General features: G+C 34.1%; 2 pseudogenes; both read right to left on the bottom strand.

The window, feature by feature from the left end:
* Positions 1-1,297, bottom strand: LOC143543425 (F-box/kelch-repeat protein At3g23880-like; annotated as a pseudogene).
* Positions 1,298-3,262: 1,965 nt separating this feature from the next.
* Positions 3,263-4,494, bottom strand: LOC143543424 (F-box/kelch-repeat protein At3g23880-like; annotated as a pseudogene).
* Positions 4,495-6,174: the final 1,680 nt, after the last annotated feature.

The raw sequence follows: 6,174 nt of genomic DNA, 5'->3' as shown, positions 1-6,174 counted from the left end.
TTATATATAATGATTAATGCGAGACCTGATGCAGCCTGGGGGAGGCATAGGTGAAACCAAACTCTCAACAAAGGTAGAAGCTTGCTGACTTATTAAAGTCGTGAATTTCTGAAAATGAACCGTTCTTGGAAGTCATAGACAATCAATTGTGACCAACCTACTAACACAAATTGTAACAAAAGTTTTCCATTATTTGAAATACACAAAGGCATCAAACACTGATCCATCCAAGGATCACTGAAATACGGGATGGAAACCAATTTAGTCCAAGAATCTTTCATTCCATAAGCCTTCTTCACCCACACATCCGCACGCATTCCATAATAACTACAAACCACACACAACCATTCTCTCAAAGACCCCAGTTTCAAATCCTTATAATCACCTTCATCATACAGAGGCTGCAAAACTTGCCCATAAGTCTCCTTTGCTAAATCCAAAGAAACTATTGTCCATGGCCCTAAATCTTTACTAGCAGCCCAGTGAAGAGCCCCATTACAGAACTTACCGTAATCAATATGGAATTGAAAACCATTTGGAAAAGCATCAATTTTCTTCCAGTTCCCAATCTTCAACGAGTATATCTTAACGAAGGTTTCACGCTTATCTTTATTATGAGAAGATATTTCAGCAACTTTGTAATCATCAGTAGACTCATCATACCCAAAACCATACAGCACATACGAACCAAACTCCTTTCTATAGCCAGTGGGTGGCAATCTGTATGATATTCTAGTACTCGGGTTCCAAATAAACCGAGCAACTCCTTTGATAGCTACGCATAGCAATCCATTACAAGAACCCAGGATCTTAGGAGTTTCAAGCAGGTGTCTAGATGAATAATCACGCTCTAAAACATTAATGGAGTTATCATACAACACATGATGAAGGTTACAAATCTTAAGCTTTTCTCCATCCCCAGTGCTAAAAATTAGTCTATGTTGTCTACAGTAATTGCTTCTAGTTGATATAGCAAGATGAGACTTGACAAAGTGAGGATCAGAAATAAAAAGAGCGCCATGACTTGCAAACTGACTTATACCTTAACAGCGACTCAACGGGAAGCCTCAGCAGAATTTCGAGGATGATCTCAGTCAGAAGCGTAGGAAAAGATTCAGATGTACTGAGAATTCTCTTTGGTTGTTGCCGGTGATGAGGTTCCATTTTAGCCAATTAACATACTAGGGTTCTACGGTAATCGTAATTTATTTGAGGAAAAATATCACCTGTGTGGTTATTTATTTATACCCCTTGTAAATTGCTTCTTTTTAACATAAGGTCCAATGTCTAGGAGGCGGGTTAAATGCATTTAGGGTTGTAAGTGTATTGAACGTTCAATGAACAGTTCGTGAAACCGTTTGCTAGGAAGTTCTTTTAATAAATGAACAAACATGAACATAGGTTGTGTTTGTCCATTAGTGTATGTGAACAATCTTGCTTTAACTAACAACAAATCTAACTTGTACTTCGTTGACTGTTGATTGGGTATGATTATGCTTATGATTATTATTATTATTATTATTTCAAGTGCACAACTTTATATCTAAGGTGATTATGTATAATGTTTTGTATAAGAATGTTTTTTTAAAATAGTGCATGTTCATTTGAGTTCGTGAATCGTCCGTAAACAAGTTCAATTCCTTAATGAACGAATACAAACAATATTTTCCGTTCGGTTAGCGTTCGTGAACAACTTCAGTTCCTTAACAAACGAACACGAACAACATTTTCTGTTTGGTTAATGTTCATGAACAACTTTAATGCTTAATGAATGAACATGAACAAGGCTCCATTCAGTTCATTTACAACCTTGAATGCATTACATTTCGAAAGCTATCGTTCATTTGCAGCGAGTACATGATGTGAAGTTTGTCGATGCGGGTTCAATTCGTACCAAAGTTGTGGTGCTAAAAAATAAATGCGTGAAACAAAAGTTGAGGGACCAAAAACGTACATATGTGAAACTTGCTTAACAAATGAGGGGCTAAAAATGTACATATGTAAAACTTAAAGTTAAGGGCAAAAAATGTATATGTATCAAAATAGTGTGGCAAAATCATAAGGAATCAAACTTTTCAACTTAGAGCATTTATATTCACTTCATCATTTTATAAAAATCATACTTTTCAAATTTTATCTCAAATTTTAAAGAACCTTCCACATACAATCTATGGTGCACCGATTTTTTCATTATCTTAGTTATAAACAATTAATTTATTATATTTCTTGATTTTATATGCTTACAGCCATATGTATAAAAAACTATTATAACAACTTGTTAAAATATAGAGGGTGGTGTAGAGGAATGGCTAATGTGATGGGAGTGAGTTTTTAACACACTTTTTTGTATATATAACTTAGAAATGGGGGAGGGATGGGATGAGAATGATATTACATATTAGTTAAATATATAATGTCATTTAGATGGTTATAAATCAGAAAGATGTGTCAAATCCCCATTCATCATGGATTCATGGTGACATTAAACCAACAAATTTAACCATAATCGAGATAGTTATCAGCATAAACATAGGTTGCATACCATGTTTCTCAAAATAGTACTATACACATCCATAAAAAATGCTACGCAAACCGTCCAACAAAAAACATAAAAGAGAAGAGAATGTACTAGTTCTCAATGATCACTGAAAGCATAGAAACATTACTCATAAGAAATACTAACACCAAGTTACTTTGTAGTAATTCATACTAACAATGAAGACCCTTCTTGACCATCATTTGCTAGGAGCAATAACCACTGTGAGTTACCTGCATTAATAAAAAAAACCCCCCCACCAATTTCATTATTTTTTCTTTTAATAATCGATTTATTTTAGCCCGGGTAAATTGGTAATACCATATGGTCTATGCATATCAAGCCAAAACTAAGGCATAATACTATATAAATTAGTTACAAATATATATATATATATGGCTCCCTTCATTTTACTTTCCTTTGCAAAATTTTAAGGTAAAGCTATATATTTGTTCAATGTAATCATTACAAAAAATAAGAAAGTATTGCACTTCCCTTAAATTAAGTGCACATGTAGCATTGCTTAATTGATGATACACTATATGTGCATTGTAAATAAAATTTCCCTCTATTGAGAAGTCACAGTACATAATTTGTATGCAAACTTTAAGAGTAAACATGGCTACTTGTCTTCTTCAGGGTTAAAAACTAGACAACATATGGTTTATTGCTAGTTACAACAACAAGAAAGTGAAAACAAGTTTAAAAGAGCAAAAATTACCTATCTCAAAGAGCCGCTGCAGGCATAGGTGAAACCAGACTTTCAACAAAGGTAGAAGCTTGGTCAAGTTTAGCACAATTTTGTTTCTCTGAAAACGAACCATTCTTGGAATCATAGTCAATCAGTTTCGACCCGAGTTGCACCAAAACTTTTCCGTCATTTGAAATACACAAAGGCATCAAATACGACCCGTCTCAGGTTCAGTCAAATACGGGATGGAAACCAATTTAGTCCAAGAATCTTTCACTCCATAATCCTTCATCACCCATAAATTCACACAAACTCCACAACAATTAGAAAGCACACACAGCCATTCTCTCAAACACCCTAATTCGAAATCCATAAAATCATCTCTTTCATCATACTCAGGTTGCAGAACTTCCCCATAAGTCTCTTTCGCTAAATCCCAAGAAATTATACCCCAATCACAAGACAACTGAATAACTGGAACTCCATCTTCATCCTCAACGTTAGAAGAAAAATCCGGTGAATAATCCTTATTAGCAGCCCAATGAAGAGCTCCGTTCAAGAACTTAGCACGAAGCTCAGTCGGCATACCATAAGGAAAAGCACCAACATTCTTCCAGTTTCCATTTCTCAACGAGTATATCTCAACCGAGGTTTCGTGCTTAAACCTCTCTATAAATCTAACACCAATTTCAACAACTTTGTAATCATTAGTAGACTCATCATACCCAAAACCATAATGCATAGACCAAAACCGCCAGCCGGTATGACCATTGCTTGGTAGTCTGTATGATCTTCTAGTACTCGGGTTCCAAATAAACAAAGCTTTAGAAATAACATCCTCCTCAACAGCTATGCATACCAATCCGTTACAAGAACCGGCGATCCAAACAGAATCACGGGCACGTTTAAATGGAAAGTCAAGCTTTAAAGCATTAACGGATTTATCATACAACGAATCGTAAAGAGGACAACTCTTAAGCATCTTTCTCCGCCTAGTGCTAAAAATGAGTCTATCGTGAACATTGTTTATAGTTGATATGGAAAGGTGAGAGTTGATAAAACGAGGATCGGAAATTAAAGAGCACCATGCTTTGCAAACAGACTTACACCGTAACACCGATTCAACGGGAAGCCTCGACAGAATTTCGACGATGATGTCCGTCATAAGCGTAAGAACAGATGTTTCAATTACATTTGGCTGATCTTCAAGTGCCATTTCATACACTGGTTACGGAGCTAGGGTTTTGAAGATTGCTTTCAAACTCATGCTTTGCTTGTTTATCATATATTACTAGACGGGTGCCCGCGCGATGCAACGGGTGTTTGAACCTGTTAATCACGTACAAATATAAGTGTTTATAGTTCGGTTAAAACCTTGAAATCGTTTACATCGGTCATTGGTTTGACTTACCTTTTTCTTTTTCTTTTTTTACTTTCGGTTTGTTGGTCGGTTTAAAAATTTTCAAAACGTAGTGATCGGTTGGTTCGCGGTTTATATCGGCGACCGGCCATATGAAACCAGACCAGACTGTAAATGTTGAATGCAATTTAATCTTTTTTATTAGATATGTTTTGTAATATATATTAGATATAGTTAAAATTTAATTGAACATAATCTTTCTATTAAAAATAAATTTGCTATACAACTTCAAATTAACCTAATTGCAATATGATTCATTTTGTAATATTTGTTGTTATTATTTCACGTCCTATATCTTCCATTAATATATACCATTTATGTGGCTAAAATAATCATTTTTTTATGATCATCTCAAGTATCATATTATGTTGGTTTTAGTTAAAATTGATGGTACATTTAAATTATTAATTATTTTAAACTAAATTTATTATTAAAGTTTAAACTGTGAAACCAAACTGGAACCAAGCCGTTAGTAACGATTCGGTTTCAACTTTCAATGGTTAAGTTTGGTTTTGGACAACAACAAATCTGTATTAACGGTTGGACTCACAAGTTGAACTTAAAAACCATCAAAACCGACACTGAACACCCCTACGTAACATATTAATTTATTTAAAATGAAAAAAAAATTACAACATTATCATATTCAAATTAAAAAGAATAAAATGCTCGTTTTTATGGTGCAATTTGTTTATAAAAATATTAACGTATAAAAAAACTATAGCCGTTTAAAAATCATGGGTGAGAAGTTAGTTTACAAGTTAAATTAAAAACATAATATTGTTAAAGATGAGGGACCAAACTTGTAAGTTGAATATATTGTGTTTAAAAGACATGTACCTAATGCTTTAGTTATTGTACATTACTTAAAAATGAATGTCTTAATTTACTCTTGTTTGGTGTATTATATATAGTATAGATTAATTTAACTAATATAAAATAATATTTTTTTTATATTTTTAGTGTTTATCCAATAAAATAATATTTTTCTATATTTTTAGTGTTTATCCAAATTTACCAAGTGACACTAACATTTTCTTTCGCTCACAACCACTTACAACTAGAGAGGTGTTAATCGGGTCAACTCGATCGGGTTTCGGGTTAAAAAAAACTAATCTGCAACCCGACCCTATTAAGGTTCGGGTTTGTCGGGTTCCGGACTTCCAGGTTAGTTTATTCTTCATTTTGAGCTTAATTCAATAAACAAAATTACTTAACTGAGATGACCCAAGTGTTCGGTAAAACTATCATTCTCAATCTCTATGTGTATTTCATGACCCGTGATGCCAGTCACTAAAGGTAAGGGAGCACTTGGTACTTTCAAGCACCTTCTCATCACCTTCACATGTAACACGGAACCTATGTGTACAATTATAGTAATTGATTTGTATTGTAGGTGGACTTGGGCTTTGGGCATAAATCCTCATTAATATAACTAGTACAACAGTAGGTAATCAGGTATAACTACTCGGGTTAATCGGGTTACCCGAATAACCCGACTAATACTTGTTGACCCTATTAAACCCG

Source organism: Bidens hawaiensis, unplaced genomic scaffold, assembly GCF_021521415.1.
Source record: "Bidens hawaiensis isolate Kalapana, Puna unplaced genomic scaffold, B.hawaiensis_p1.1 tig00013119_1, whole genome shotgun sequence".
NCBI classification, from domain to species: Eukaryota; Viridiplantae; Streptophyta; class Magnoliopsida; order Asterales; family Asteraceae; genus Bidens; species Bidens hawaiensis.
The sequence above is the reverse complement of the archived record's forward strand: the minus strand, read 5'-3'. Positions and strand labels throughout refer to the sequence as shown.